General features: G+C 50.6%; 1 protein-coding gene and 1 long non-coding RNA gene across 2 annotated transcripts in view; one reads left to right on the forward strand and one right to left on the reverse strand.

Moving 5' to 3' along the window:
- Positions 1 to 218: 218 nt before the first annotated feature.
- LOC131279289 (uncharacterized) lies at positions 219 to 7,536 on the reverse strand. The gene is made up of 2 exons (XR_009186674.2): positions 2,308 to 7,536; positions 219 to 767 (listed from the first exon to the last, which is right to left on the reverse strand). It is a non-coding gene; the product is annotated as an uncharacterized lncRNA (long non-coding RNA).
- Positions 7,537 to 7,725: 189 nt separating this feature from the next.
- KIAA0232 (KIAA0232 ortholog) overlaps positions 7,726 to 14,969 on the forward strand; it is a 115,128-nt gene continuing 107,884 nt past the window's right edge. Inside the window, exon 1 of the mRNA XM_058301269.2 lies at positions 7,726 to 7,892. The gene's annotated coding sequence lies outside the window, so the exon portion shown is untranslated. The remainder of the gene's footprint in view (positions 7,893 to 14,969) is intronic.

The raw sequence follows: 14,969 nt of genomic DNA on the forward strand, positions 1-14,969 counted from the left end.
GGAAGGGGGTGGCTTTTGGAGGGAAAGCTGGAGGACAGGCCTGGCAGGGGGGAGAAGCGGGGGCACGAGGTCAGGGGATTGGGGGGCCGGAGGGACCCTGCAGGAGGACACGGGCGTTCCCTTGCCCTCTCTGGGCTCCGATCAGCACTCGGGTGTGACGTGTAGGGCAGCTGGGTCGTTCCCCTCCAAGGGCCCGTGTGTGGGGGGGCAGGTGGGACATCCAGGCAGGTTCTGACAGCTCCATGGGCCTGCGCGACCCCCCAGCCACCCACCGTGTGGACATGCCTCTGGGGACTCTTCTCCCTGGAGGGCTCACACACGGGAGGCAGGGGTAAGTTACAGATGGAGAGTCATTCAGCAAACATTCGCCCTGCAGCGGGGCAGGCTGCGTGGCGGGAGCTTCACCCGAGGCGTCCCCCCACTCGAAGTCACCTCTTTCTGGAGGATGCCAGATTCCTGCCGAGGATACTGAAGCACTGTCATCAGACTATGAAATAATTATGGCGTTTAAACTTCAATAATGATAATGTCCATTTTAATATAGATCAATTATATCTGTTTCCCCAGCAAACATCAAAGCATCGCCAGCTGTTAGCAGCAATTCTGTCTTTCAAGACTGACCCGAAAGCATCTGTGAACCTCTGGCACCCTCGGATCTTCCTTTCCTCGATCTGTAAATATTTCCTCTGAGCACCTGCAGTGTGCGAGGCTTGGAAGGCAGCGGTGAGTGAAGCAGGACAGGACACCGCCTGCCCTCGGGCAGCCGACTTTAGAGACAGGGAGAAAGAACACAGACAAACATAAAATGAAGCATGTGATAATTCGTGCTACGGAGAAAAACCAAAACACAGCAGGTGGGCGGCTGGCAGGTGTGTGCTGCTTTATGACCAAGGAAGATTTTTACCACCTAGCCAGGCAGGTGTGTGGGATAAGGGTGGTCCAGGCTGAAGGAACAGCAATGCAAGGACCCTGAGGCCAGCTGCACTTGGCAAGATTGCAACGGAGATGGAAAGGCCAAGATGGCTACTGCAGGGGGCCGGGGCGGGTCAGCCGGTGCCTGGTGGAAGGGGTCAGATCATTTCTTGACCTCTTGGGCACAGAAAGGACATTGACCTTTATTCAGCATGACGTGGGAAACCCCTGGAGGGTTTGGGGCAGGAGGGTGGGGGGATCTGATGTCCTCTTCTCCACCACCCTGGCTGCTGGGATGAGAAGAGACTGAGGGGTGGGGGAGCGGAAGCCCACTTTATGTGCAGCCCAAATCCAATTCCAAAAGCATTTTCAAGCTTTCCTATTTTGCTGAAGGTTTGGCGGGAAAATGGAAGGGAACTTACACAGCAAATACCCAGCAAAAAAAACACACAAAGATAGGGAAGATATTAAAAAAAAAAAAAAAAAAAACCAGCAAAGAGGCCCCTTCGCCTTTAAGCACCTCCGCTCCTTTCTGAACGTGTTTCCACACCTGTTTGGCTCGGTTTCCCCCCTCCCCTTTCTTCATCCAAAGTCTCTTGCTGCCAAACAAAGCTTCCTGCAAGCCCCAGGAAATGACAAGTATCACGCTCATCATCGCCAACATTATCACCACCAGCCGATCTTGTAGCTCAGATTTTGCGCCATCAGTGGACAAGACATTTGCACAGCTCCTCCTCCTCCCTCGGAACCCCCAGCCTGCTCGGAGGTGGTGTTCTTATCCTCAGACCTGTTTTACAGGTAGGAAAGCTAGACTCAGAGAGGCGCCGGGACTTTGCCCCAGGCTAGGTGGCTGGCAAGCAGGTGAGCCTGTCTCGGGAACTTGGGCGTTAAGGTACATGCAGCCTCAACTGGGCACAGGTGGCGAAGCCTCCCTAGGCGTCTGCACACGGGTGAACCCACAAAGGCAACCACCAGCACCCCTTTTCTCTGCGTTTTCACGGCGGCCGGGGCGTGACCAAGTGCAGCAGAGGAGACTCGAGGACGGCCTGGAGGCACCCCGGGCTCTGGAGTCCATCCCGGGGCGCCTGGCGCCAGCTTCTAACCACCAGCCGCCGCCGCCCCGGGACGCGGCCTCACAAAAGCCGTCTTCAGCTGTCCACTGGGCCGAGACTCCCGGGCCTGTGGGGCCAGCGGGAGCCGCGGGGATCCTCTCCCTCCAGGCGCGCCAGGGGCTTCTGTCTGTCCTACAGGGACCCCAGCCCAGGCACCACAACCTCTGGGTCCATCCCGTCTCCGGACACCTGTGGCTGTTTGAAGCGGAGGGAGCACTGCGGGGGGAGTGGGGAGAGCTGGGGTCCAGTTCTTGGCCCAAGGACCTTGGATGCGTCATTTTACCTCCCTGGGCTTCAGCGTCCTCGCCTGTGGAGTAGGGACTCGCGGGGCGGCGGGGGAGGTTGATGAGATAGCCCAGGTAGACGGTCTAGCCTAGGACCTGCACGTCGTAGGTGCTCAGGGAGAGCCTCGCTGCTGACAGCCTTCCCGGAGGGAAGCCACAGGAGGCAACAAGTGTCCTCAACGTTCTTTCTCCCTCCCTTGGGGTGTGTGGCATCAACTCCGTTTTATCAGAGGGGGTGAGAGGCCACCCAAGGCCAGTCGACTGCCGCAGCAGAAGCCTGCAACTGCCCGCGGGAGGTGCCTTTCCGGGGGCACTAAAGGGAGCTGCTTTCTCTTTTCCCGGTAGGAGTCCCAGAAGCACAGGCAGCACGGACGCCTTTGCGAGGGAGGAGGGGAAGCCCCGAGAGGGCCCCCCCTCCACAGCCAGGCGCTCAGGGCTGGGAGCTAGCCTTCCTCACCTTGACCCTCCCAGGGCACAGGCCAGACCACATGTGCCCAGTCCAACCTTGCTGAATAGACAAATGCGTTACTCCGTAGCACACCTGCCCCAGATGGACCTTTCCTATCTGCACTAAGAGTAAAGTCCAAGCTCCCGGCCACCGCCCCCAAGGCCTGGCCCGTCTGCTCACACGTGCTCTCCCCCGCCCGCTTCTCCAGCGCTATCTGGACTCCTCCAGTGACACCTGAGTGCTTTCAGTTTCTCAGCGCACAAGACCTTTCCTGCCTCAGGACCTTTGTACATGCTGTCCCTCTGCCTGGAACATCCCGCTCAGCCTGACCTGTCCCCATCATGAAGGGCTGGGCCCTTCTCTTTCCTGAAGGCTCAGCCTGAGTAGCAGCCTTTTGCTGACACCACAGTTAAACAGATTCCCTGGCTTGGGCTGTAAGTCCCCTGGAGCCAGGCTCGCTTTACTCCCCAGTGCCTGCCACGAGGCTGGCACGGTACCTGCCCCACTGCGCACAAGGTGTCTCGAATGAGTGAGAGCAAGGCTGGAAGGGAAGAGAGCAAGACTTGGGGTTGACGGGACCTGGGTTTGCTTGCTGGCCCGCGCACATACTAGCTGAACTGTGAACTTGGGCAGATGACTTCACAATTCTCCGAGCCTCAGTTTCCCAATCTGTAAGAAAAAGACAGAATAGTTCCTCCCTTCCCAGGAGGACTGCATGAGCTAACAAGTGCAGCATGTATAGCCAGGAGCATAGTAGGTGCTCAACCGAGAGCACCATGCACTATCAAAGTCCTCTGCTCACGTACACGGAGTCCCTGGGCGGCAGTGCGGTCCCACAGGCTGGGTCCCGCACTCCCCAGGCCCCCAGCCTACAGCCCGGGGCTGGTCCACAGGGTGTGAATCAAACACCTCGTGTCCTGGCGAAGCCCTGTGCACTTTGTGCTCGGAGGAAAAGCCCCATTTCCTGCAATCCTTGCCTGGCTGGGATCCGCTGGGATCCTCACGTGGAAAGATGCAAGAACTTGTCTGGCCCAAGACTTCGAGAGCAGTGGAGAGGCTCTGGGCCAACCTCAGGGTTCCCAGGGGTGGGACTGGGACCTGCTTCTCTGAATGGGGTCCCCTCCTATGCCTTTCCTGCCCCTCCCATAGCAGGGCAGTGGGGAAGCCCCGCTTTGGGGAGAAAAAGGGGTTCTCTTCTAGCTCCTACTCCAGGCTTGGATGGGGATGTTGGTCTCCACCAGGAAGCATCTGGGTGCTTACCTGGTGGTGGTTCTTACCTGTCTAAAAAGGTGACCCAGGTGGAATTTAATGAAACAGTGTGGCACTGTAGCAGAGCTGGAATCAAATCCTGGCTCTGCCACTTAGCAGCGGCATGTCCTGAAGCAAGCCATCAGCTTTTCCTGAGCCCCTTGTCTGGAACTGTAAAATGGGGCTCACCTCTACCCTGCTGGCTCTGCTGGGGTTAGAGGCAAGTGGGTCAAGCCCCTGGCCCATGACATGGGGTCAGAAACAGGAGTTGGGACTGTGAGTGTTGGCTGAGAGCTGAGGGTTTGTACAGACTTTTTTTATCAACATGTAGTTCTGCTGAAATTTTGTTTCCAAGTTCACAGTAAAAAAAAAAAAAAAGAACAGGAAGGGCCTTTTGAAATCCTCCCTTGCTGAGCAGATGGAGAAACAGAGGCGCAGAGAGCGAGGACTCCCCAAGGTCGTGGAGCCAAGGTCACCTGCTGTCTAACCGCCCGGGCAGCACGCTCTGTACAACACCACATAGCCTCATCCCCGCTGTTCACTGCACGTTACAAAACCACTGTGGCTGGCACCCCCGGGCTCCTCGCTCGCCTCCAGGACATCCGAGCCCAAGGGCATTTGGAGTCATAGCCTTTCTGCGGACTGGCTGTCGTGCCCTCGTGCAGGACTTCAAGAGCCGAGACAGGTGGTCTTTGGACTGGGGAAGTGCAATGGAGACCGAGAAGGTTTCTTTTTAGAAAATGCAGAGGGGAGGTCCCAGGCTTCTACTCCACGTGTGCTTTCATGCCACAGTCCCCTGGCCACTTTGCCTTCCGGGGGACCTGAGCCCACAAGGGCTCAAAGGCCACTGCTCTCCTGGAGAGTTGGAGTCTGCTGGTCAATACCAGGGGCCCTGCGGAGGCCCCGGCAGGGCTGCACCGAGCCACATCCCTGAGTGCTCCTGTGCAGCTGGTTTGTTTTCTGCCTTGCAAATGTCCCTTCGGTCATTTACCTTCCCAATGGAAGAGCGGCCTTGGGCCCTGGGGCACAGAAGTGAGCACAGAAGTGCAAGACGCCTGCTCTCCTGGGAGGGGAGTCTTGTGAGGGGGGGTGTTAACAAACACGGAGGGAGGCCGACGTGGCTCAACAGGTAGAGCCTCATCCTACCACATGGGAGGTCCAGGGTTCAAACCCAGGGCCTCCTGACCCACGTGGCGAGCTGGCCCATGCGCAGTGCTGATGTGCACAAGGAGTGCCGTGCCATGCGGGAGTGTCCCCCACGTAGGGGAGCCCCACGTGCAAGGATTGCACCCCGTTAGGAGAGCAGCCCAGCACGAAAAATACACAGCCTGCCCAGGAGTGGTTTTGCACACACAGAGAGCTGATGCAGCAAGATGACACAACAAAAAGAGCCACAGATCCCTGGTGCCACTGACAAGAATGCAAGCGGACACAGAAGAACACACAGAGAATAACTGACACAGGCAGCAGACAACGCGGGGGAAGAGGAGAGAAATAAATAAAAAATAAAATCTTAAAACAAACAAACATAGAAACAAGGTAATTTCAGATACTGATAAGAGCTGTGAATAAAGGAACAAAACAATGGGGTAGCCTCATGCCTGGGATAGTCGGCTCCTCTGTTTCTTTTTTCAGCTCCTCTAAACTGGGGGTCAGGGAACGTGCGTCTGAACAGGTGAATGAGCAGGAACTGGCTATGCAGAGATGGGAAGAATGTTCCTGCACATGCAAGGGCCCTGAGGTGCGCCTCCAGCCAGTCAAGGCCTTCCAGGACTTTCATCAAAACCATCTGAGGGACAGGAGGGTATTTTGTTAAGGAAACAAAGTAATCAAGACCGTTGAATTCTTTAATCTGTCACCTTTTATCCCCCTCCAAATCCTACTACTTTTAGCTAATTTCTATTCAGTTTAAAGACCCCTTCTCCCAAGAAGCCTTTTGGATCACTAGATGGTGGTTCATAAAAGCTGGGCCGAGCTCTCTGGGCTCAGAGTTAGTTCGCGGCAACATGGCAAAATGCACCAAGAAGGGCAGTATCATTGGTAAAAGTACAGGACCGTTACAGCCCATCCCTTAGCAAAATGGTGAAGAAAACTGAAATCAGCAGGCTCGCCAAAGTTCACTTGCTCTTTCTGTGGCAAGAACAAAATGAAGAGAAGAGCAGTGGGCATCTGCACTGCGGTTCCCGGGATCCGCAGCTGGCGTGCTGGGCCCCGCACCACGGCCTCTGCAGTCACGGTGACATTGGCCATCAGGGCGGAAGGAACGGGAAGACCCGGAGAAGCCCCACAATTTGAAACATCTCTAGCCTGTAATAAACGGGTTCATTTATGAACAAGCAAAAAAATGGTCCGAGGCAAAATGAGGAAAGATAAAGTTAACAAGCTATGTGCGAGTGTATATGTAGGTATCAGGGCATCAACTACGCCTTGCTTTCTTCTTGAGAATTTATGAGATATAGTGCTATTTTATTTTTTGCTGTTAATACATCCTTTTGTAAAATCATGAGCATAGATGACAGTTGTTTTAAGTCTCTAAACGTTATCAATGCGGCAAAATAAGTTGACCACCTTTGGGGTTCCCCTGCATTTTGGGGAAAATTTTACTGGTCTCAAACCGAGGGTCTGGGGGGCCTGGGAACTAGACTCTAAGGCTCCGTTACTTGTCCTTCCTTTGCACCCAGAGCACCCTGGATTTCCCACGGTCTTTCCAGCATCTCCCTCACTTTTCAGAGTTTGAGCTACTGCTTGCCTGGCATCAAGCCAGCTCCAGCTCCCCCAGCAAGCAGAGTCCAGCTTATCTCGCAACATCTCTACTCTGCAGTTTAAAGGTCTGCCTCTCCCACCAGTCCCTGAGCTAGTGCTGGAACTTTGCCTCGTTCGCTGTGAACAGCAAAGGACCGTGCCTGGCATACACTGGGCGCTCAATAGATGAATCAATGCACCAGCGACCCCAGGCAAGTCACCGCCCCGCTGGACCTGCTTCCTATTTGTAATTAGGTGATTTCCAGGGCTCCTTCCTCTCTGGTGTCTATGATAGTTAATTATCTGCTTTATTTGGACAGGCATAACGTTTAGGGATGGCGGGGGTGGCAACACTTTAATTAAAAGGTTAGTGCACATTTTTGGTTCCCACTTCCGAACCTTCCAGAATCTCTCTGCTATTTCTGCCTACTTAATAAACGGAGCCAAGTCACCGTCCTGTAGCTCGTCTTTAGTTGAAACCACCCACTCCAGCCATCCCGGGACGCGGCGAGGCGAGGGCGCAGGGGGCGGGGTGTCTGCCGGGGCAGGCGGGGGCTGCAGCGGGTCGTGGGTGCGGCCGCGCGGGGCGAGCCCCACCTCCCGGCGGGGCCTGCCTCGGGCCGGGGGCTCCGCTGTGAAGCGGCCGAGTCGGGGCCGGGGCAGAATTTGGGGCTTTTGCAAAAGGAAGTCCCCGCGCGCCACGGCGCGTCGCCTGCACCCTGGGCAGGCGCCCGCTTCCCGCCCTCTCACCTCGCAGCTGCTTCCAGCCATCCCCCCGCCCGCGCTGGCCTCGCGGCCCCAGCGCCGCCCGCCTCGCGGCCCGCCCTGAGGCTCCCCCGGCGCCGGCGGCCCGAGGGGCGGGGCCGGGGCGCGGCGCGCGGCCCGGCGTGAGGTAATCCGGGCGCCTGGGCGGAAGGATATGGAGCGCGGCGCCGACTGGCGGGGCGCTGAGGCCGGTTGCCGGGTAACGGAGCGGAGCGGCCCCTGGCGCGCCGCCTCCGCCCTCCGCCGAGTGGCGCTGGGAGCCGCCGCCGCCGCCGCTTTACGTAAGGCGCAGGCCCGGCCGCCCGGCGCTCGGCAGCCGCACGGAGCCCCTCGGAGCGCCCGGCGCCCCCCGGCCGCCGCGCCCCCCGGCAGCCTCGGCAGGTACGGTGGGCGGGCGGGGGGCGCGGGCCGGCCGCCGAGGGCTCCGGGCCCGCCTGAGGCACCGGGGCGCCCACGGCACGGCTCCGGCCCTGGCAGCGGCCGCCCTCGCGGCCCGGGGCGTGCGGGGCGGGCCTGCGGACCCCCAGCCGGGACCCGGCTCGCGCCAGGACGATGAGTCCGCACAATGGGCCGGCGCTGGACTCCGTGCCTCTCGGGGCCGGCGGGGGGCGCGCGGCGGGCGCGCGGGGCGGCTCCTGGCGTCCCTTCCCGGCTCCTGGCGTCCCCTGCGCCCCGCTCGCGCCCCCTCCCCTCCGCTCGCCTCAGCATTGTCCTTTAGGGGCCCGGGAAAGGGAAACTGCGGGGCGGGGCGGGGCGGCGGGCGGCTGACGGACGGGCGCGCGGGCCTATGGCGCGGGGCGGGCCCCGGCGGGCGGGGAGCCGGGGCGCGGCGCAAGGTTTGGCGAAGGTTACCCCGAATGCAGAAGTGACAGGCCCGCTCCCGCGGCCACTTCGCCGGTCGGGGTGCGAGGGGGACCCGCCTGCCCGCCCGCGCGCCTCTTCCCGCTCGCGGCGGGCTTCCGGGAACGCGGCCGCGCCGCCCCGCCGGAGCGGTGGTCGGCTTTGAAGTGCCGCGGGGCGCCCTGGTGGGGAGCTCGCCGCGGGCGGTGCGCGGCCGACGGGGCCTGCCGGGCGCCTCGTGGCAGGCCCCCGGATCGCGGCAGAGCCCAGTTTTGATTTCTCTGTAAAAGAGCCGCCTTTCGGCTTTTGTCCGCTGTAGGTAAGCTGTGGGGACTTCACCTGGTACGGACGATAGGAGGGAGGGTACGGGGGAGGTGGGGAGGCGTATGCGGCTCTTTGAAATAACTTAGATGTGATTTCTCTTTATACTATCTGGATTATAGACTTCGATTCATCAACCAAGTTCCTAAGAATGAGTTTTACATTTCAGGGTCCTTGCTTGTTTGAAAAAGGGTGGTAGAAGATGGTGAGGAGGTGGAAACGAGCGTTTCTGATCATAGGTGATGCTGTGGATAAAACTATTTGTAGCCTCAGGTTTTCAGGCTGGATCCCTTAGGCCGAATAGGGCCCATTCCAGACAGTTTGACCATTTCGTAGACTTTGAGTTTAAAGGAGGCAAAAAATTACCACTCTGCCTCCTGAAGGTCAAATGTTGTCACATCGGTTACTTTGGATTGAACCATTCTGAAATGGGTCTCAGGATCTTTCATTTCTGCGCGACAAAAGCGTCTCCTCAAATTGTGGTAAGCTCTTTACAGCGAATACTTCTTATATCCTGGATTCCATTGCTGCACTTGCTAAATAATTAATTTTTAATAATTTAAAAAGTAGTTTATTGCTTCAGTGTGGGCACATGTATAAAGTTTAAAAAAAAATAAGTCAGTTTTATTGGTACATATTAATAAAGCGTATCGTTTATCCAAATTGTACAGTCAGTGGTGTTTGGTATAATCACATAGTTGTGCATTCATCATTTCAGTCATTATAAGAGCATTTTCATTATTTCAGTAATAAACAGACAAGAAAATTCTTCACCTCTCAGTCCCTTTGCTTCCCCTGCTGTACATAGCTGCTATTTCTGCTATTCTCGCACATTTATTTATTTATTAAGTCGTTTTATTGAACTATATTCACATACAATCTATCCAGAGTATATAATCAGTGGCTGTTAGTATATTTATATACTGGAAAATAGGAAGAACTATGACACCTGTCTCATGGGTGTTTGGGAAGACATGAAATAATTTTGTAAACACTTGAACCCTTCTGAAAGTTTACCGGAGTGCTGTTATTAGAATGTCCAATTCCTTTCCTTGGCTTACCATGGTACGCTCTTAGCTTTGTCTAACTCATCCGGTAAACTTTCAGAAGGGTTTGAGTGTTTACAAAATTATTTCATGTCTTCCCAGACACCCCATGAGACAGGTGTCATAGTTCTTCCTATTTTCCAGATAAGAAAACTGGATGAAGGCTACTGAATCGAAATATTACTATAAAACAGACACAAAACCCAAGCTTTTCCACAACACTGCAACCCTTCCTATCCACACTTTGCCTTGACTACCAGTCATCTTTCTGAAACACATGTCAGGTCTTGCCAGTCTCTGGCTTGGAAAGCTTCTAAGACTGCCTGTTGAGTGGCTATGAGAATCCAAACCTACCAGCATCTCATTCAAGGCCTTTCAGTCTGGCCCGGCATCACCACTCTCCTCTACCTGGTCCTCTTTGTCCCATTTCCACACAGTCTAGCTAAACAAGAGAAGACTCTTGGTTCTCTGAACAGCTGCTTTGCCAGTCCTTCTTTTCTAATGTTCGTTTTCTGATTCGAATGTCCTATCTCATCCCCACCCCCTCCAGTTTTTAAAGTCCAGGGCAGATATCATGGCTTCTTTAGAGCTGTTTGGAAACCCTTTCAAAATGAATTACTTCTTCCTTTCTGCTATCATAATCTGTTTTTGCTTCTGTTTATTGCATGAATTCCTTTGTGTGATAAATTGTGTACGTTATCTTCTGAGCTGATTGTGTCATTATTTTATCCCCAGCACCTTGCTTAGAGTCTGAAACATACTAAGTGCTCACGTTTTCCTAAACAGTCAAAGTCTACCATCTACCTGAAAGAGTATGGTATTAAAAAGTGTTTTATTGACAGTCCCAACCACAACATTAGAAATGCAGTTTTACTATGTTGAAGATTGTTAAGAATATTTAAAATTTTTCTTTTCAGTTATTTTTGGTCTCTCACATAATAATATAATACATGATATCTTTATATGGATTGAAAATAATCACCTTTTGCTGCCTGAATCTAAACTTTCAGGGTATAAGGAGATGTCTCAAGAACCTGTACTGCTGATGGTGAAGTTGCTACACTTTCCTTACCTTTACAGGAACCTGTTGGGTAGAGGAACCTAAAACAGATAGTTAAAAAGGGTCCTTGGGGAGCAGAGGTAGGTCAAGTGGTTGAGAACCTATTTCCCATGTATGAGGTATCCTGGGTTCAATACCTGGCACCTCCTAAAAAAAGAAAGAAAAGGAAAAAAAAAAGTTCCTTACATTTGAAATAAAATTTCACTCCCCACCAATTAAATACATGCTTTTTATTTATAACTTTTTTGGGGGATTTATTATACTCATAAAAAGTAATTTGTTTCTGTGGGGGCTTACATAAAGGACATTAGGCCTGAATCAGAAACACTCTGGTCACCCTCGGCAACTTGCATAAATCTCTCTTGGGCCTCAGTTTCTTCATTCTCTGAAATGAGAACAGTCTAGGCATGCTCTTTTTGCTTTGTGACGTCACTCAGTGACTACTTTGTATACTCTGTGTTCCTGTGCAAATAACGGGTCCTAAGATGTCTTAGTGGCACATTTGTCCTCATTACCAGGGTGGAAGCCTTTTGAGTCTCCCCTTTCTTGACAACCAGGCTTTTTTCAGATCTTCCTCCATGAGTCTCTTTCTGTCATTCTTTTCCTTTTGGATTCCTCAAACCCTCGGCTCATGGAAGCTCTGATCATTCCTTTTTGTGAATTATTGCCGTTGTGCTCGTAACTGGCTTCCCTTTTCTCTAGTCTCTTTAGGGTCTCCTTTGGTTGTTTAGTTATTTGCCAAAATTATTTAGTATTTAAGTTGGGTCATATCATGCCACACCCTAGGTATAATCCAGAGGTTCTCACCATTCCCCAGCCCCTTGCACCTGAGGAGCAGGACACAGGTGCTAAGAGTGGCTTACTCCTGGACAGCCCTCCCCAGCTGAGATTAGTGTTGAAGGGTTAGAAAATTTCCAAGCCCTGTACCATCTGGTCACGGGCTCTTTTATAGTTTCATCTTTTACCCCTCTCTCTTCACCTCTTGTTTCAACACTTGACTTCTGTCCATTACCATGATTGTTGGTATGATTCCTTTACTCTGGAATTTTTTCTCCACCCTTCTTTTCTTATTTGAAATCCTGAATCTCTGAAGGTTACTTGTATGAAAGAAGCCTCCCATGGTTTTCAGAATTAAGTCCTCGTTTTTCTTGGCTGATACCTCCTCTCAGCACTTTCCCCCTTCTAACATTTAGTTTATTCTTTACGTGGAGGTCTCCACTGGATTATTAACTTCTTATGGGAAGAGAGAAAACCATTTATGATTCTTTCTAGTGTGTAACATGGCCCTTACCTTAGTACAGTGCTTCTTCATTAACTGTCTGATGGAGTCAACTTGAAGTAGAGTCACTTGACAACCTCTGCATGCGGGGTGGTATACGGCTCTGAGAGTTGCCTGGAGCCACTTGACATGCTCAGTGCAGGGCCTGGCACATAGTAAGCACTCAGTGAGTGGCAGCTTCTAGCTGTTCTCTGAAGCAGGTATAGAGCATGCTTGTGATGAGGTAAGTTGGTTGACTCCGTAGGCTGGTTTAATATGACAGTATCTACAGATTTCTTTGTAGCTTGTGAGCATAAAGGGGGGAAAATCATCTGATCTCTTCAACCGCCCTTCTGTTCTTTTATTCATTTTGGGCATAAGCAGAAAAGTAGGGTGTTTGTATGGAGAGGGATTTTGCACAGGCAAATTCCTGATGGTGGTCTTAAATTATTTTCTGGACCTATGAAGGACCTTGGAAGCAGGCAAACTTATCTATAGGTGAGAAGGTTTTTTGCATGTAGCTTAAGAAAGTCAGTGGGAGTCCACATTGTCAAATTTTATACTATACATTATATGTATTTCTAATAAACCTCTATTAGAAACCTAGTCCAGGGGTTTCAGGATGATAGAATATCCTAATGGATCACTTATTAACATTACTAGTATCTGTGTTAGAAATGAAAGGAAGTAGGACAGAAGATTGATAATTGCTGAAATTCTTTAGTGTATTGTTATGTGTGTGCTTTTGGCTAGAGCAAGGTCAGAATGTAAGCTCTGTGGATATGGTGTGTGTTTCTCAGTGACTGTAAGGGCAAGCCTGGGTCCCTAGATTTATAGTATCTGGCACGTGGTAGCGGTCACTCAAATACTTGAATGAAGTGAGTCGGTGAACCGTGGGGGGGGGGACACGACATGCATGGGGGTGAAATAGGAGTAAAGAAATATACCTGTATTAGTTAGCCAAAGGGGTGCTGATGCAAAGTACTAGAAATCAGTTGGTTTTTATAAAGGATGTTTATTTGGGGTAGGAGCTTATAGATATCAGGCCATAAAGCATAAGTTACTTCCCTCACCGAAGTCTGTTTCCATGTGTTGGAGCAAGACAGCTGCCGTCGTCCATGAAGGTTCAGGCTTCCTGGGTTCCTCAGGGCTCAGCTCCTCTGTTTTCTCCACAAGGTCAGCTGTAGACTATGAGGCTTTCTGCCCTTTGCCTCTCTCCACAAGGTCAGCTGTAGACTATCAGGTGAACGAACGGCTCTGTCTCTCTCCTTGGGGCTGCAGCTTTAGCACCAAAGTCCAACGTTAAAAACCCCCAACTCTGTCCTTTGCCATGCCACCCTACTGGCACAAGAGGTTTACCTAATTACTTAAGTAAACCTATGAATCCAGTATAATCTAATATGCCCAGAGGAAAACATCAGTTTACAAACATAATCCAATATTTCTTTTTGGAGTTCATCAATAATATCAAACTGCTACAATACCTTAATGCATTTTCAGGTGTTTTTTGGTTAATATATTTGTTACTCCAGTGATGTCAGGGATGCGTTGAGTATAGAGAGTGGGGAGGGATTTATTTTCCCTTTTTGCCAGGAGTTTGTTTCTAGCTGAAATACGTTTTCCAAAGTACCTCTGGAATCTTACTAGCAGTACGTAACTGTTTTAAAAGTGTTTCTCAGTTTGCGGATTTAGTCAAATCTCCTTATATATTTCTTCATATACTAGCTTTTTTTTAGGTGACTAATTAGCATTTTGTGCCTTATTAGCATCTTTCCTGAAGGTTTTAATGGAGAGAAAGTTAACAATTTTTTTTATCCTTTTATTGTTACATGCTGTTGCTTTCTCTGTTACCATAGATAATTGAGTACTGATTGTATTTTCATTAGTAATCTTTGCACCATCTGAAAGAGTTTTTATAAACTTTAAAGATTAAGTTAAACCTGTTAAAGTATATTTCATATAGTTTGTCAGCATTATTTTGGATATAATAGCTATTATAAAACTTATTTAAAATACGCACATGTTAAATCTAAAAATGCAATGAATTGGAAGGTGAAAACTAAGTCTCCTCCTTTACCTATCTCCCCTGTACTCATCTCACCTTTAAAACCAGTGATAAAGTTTCATAGATATCATAGGGAAAAAATTAGATGTATACATTTAACAAGTGGAATCCTGGTAGAAAATATTGTGCACCACTGCTTTAAAAAAGCACTAAACTTTGAGTGATGGAGCACGTACACCTACTTTAGATACAGATCTGCTTCACTGGGTACTTTTTTATGTGCGGAGGATTCCATTGTACTAAAGTACCAAAGTTTATTTACCTAGGGGATAGGATGTTTTTGTTATTGTAATGCAGTTACTGTGGGCATTCTTGTATGTCTGTCTTTTTTTAACTTTTTTTGTTTTTAATTTTTTTCTTCTAATTGTTATTTTTTTCTTTTGGTTATTTTTAAAATTTCTCTTTTTGTATATCTTGGTGAACTTTTTAAGTAATCTTCTTATTCTAAGCAGCCTTTAAAAAAGTTAACCAAGTTTCTAAGCTCTCTGAGTTATCATTAATCACATTAAAATTTTACTGGTAGCTCTATTAGTTTTAATAATTTTACACATTAGGCTGGATGTTTTTTTCTCTGAAGTAGTCCTGATAATCATTTAAGGAAGCACAGATTGTATTGTACATTAAGTATTTGGTTGATAAAAAATTCTGGGTTGTATATATGTTACTTTAAAAAAAAATTAAGTCCATGTAACTGTGCAACACAGCGAGCACTCAGTTAAACCATGGATTCAGTTTTTTTTTTTTTTAAGTTTCTGAAGGCTCAGAGCTGGTGCCACGGGCCTGCAACCTGCATACTCAGGACCCTGATCTTGGTTTACTGCTCCGATGGTGCTATCTTGATATTCTCAGTAATTTTTCAGCAGGGGCC

Source organism: Dasypus novemcinctus, chromosome 1 (assembly GCF_030445035.2).
Source record: "Dasypus novemcinctus isolate mDasNov1 chromosome 1, mDasNov1.1.hap2, whole genome shotgun sequence".
In the NCBI taxonomy this organism is placed as follows: Eukaryota; Metazoa; Chordata; class Mammalia; order Cingulata; family Dasypodidae; genus Dasypus; species Dasypus novemcinctus.